The 942-nt window shown below is 33.2% G+C and overlaps 1 protein-coding gene across 1 annotated transcript in view; it reads left to right on the top strand.

Annotated features, from left to right (window-relative positions):
- Positions 1-942, top strand: part of LOC119588128 (secretin receptor-like) — a gene marked incomplete in the record, with an annotated part of 160037 nt that overhangs the window by 100195 nt on the left and 58900 nt on the right.

Raw genomic sequence — 942 nt, 5'->3', positions numbered from 1 at the left:
AAGAGTGAATGTGGATGATGATAAGAATGAGTAAGTTTGGGTGTGGATAATATCAAGAATGATTAAAATTGGGTGTGGATATTGAGGGTTGGTAAGAGTAGATGTGGATAATCTTAAGAATTAGTAATCGTGAACGTGGATAGTCATAAGAATTAGTAAGAGTGAATGTGGATAGTCATAAGAATTAGTGATAGTGGATGTGGATAATCTTATGATGTGGATAATCTGATGATACAGAACGTTGGTAAGATCGTTAGCTGGATCATGGGTATGGATTATATCAAGGATAATATTAGACGGTTTTATAGGATTACATTTGATGTGTACTGTACAAAATATTGGATGTTGATGATATTATAGTTGATATAGTTTGGATTATGTATATTTATGTACATATTTGATGAGAATTATGTATTTCATCAAAATATTTATGATCTTTTTATAATTTCTTATAATCTGTTTAACGAAATTAATCTCATATCACTGTCTCCTCATACAAATACATGTAACCTCTTTGTTTACTCACAGTTATGCTAACCTGTATATCATTAATGTCTAAATTACGTGTTTCATTTTTTAATTATTGACCCTCATACGAAATTGAATCGCCTTACATCTATTGAAAAATGAAATGACCAAACCCTTCCTTCTATGCGCTTACGAAGATAATCCACTATTTCATTAATTCACTTACTCTCTAATTCATATATTTATGTCTCTATCTACTAACCCTTTCTCCCCTCTTCCGTTGAGCCTGTGGGAAGGAAATGATGAACCTTTTCCCCTCTCTCATTTTCTGCCACTTTTCCCCCTTTTTATGACTTTGGTGTGACTTTTTCCCCTTTCTGTTACTCTGGTTCCTGCTTACTATTTTCCCCTTGTCGTTCTTTCAGTCTTTTATTCTCTCCTCGGCCCTTGTCATCAAAAATAATCGGTTCTCCT

Source organism: Penaeus monodon, chromosome 23, assembly GCF_015228065.2.
Source record: "Penaeus monodon isolate SGIC_2016 chromosome 23, NSTDA_Pmon_1, whole genome shotgun sequence".
Taxonomy (NCBI): Eukaryota; Metazoa; Arthropoda; class Malacostraca; order Decapoda; family Penaeidae; genus Penaeus; species Penaeus monodon.
Note: the sequence above shows the minus strand (reverse complement) of the source record. Positions and strands in the feature narration are given on the sequence as shown.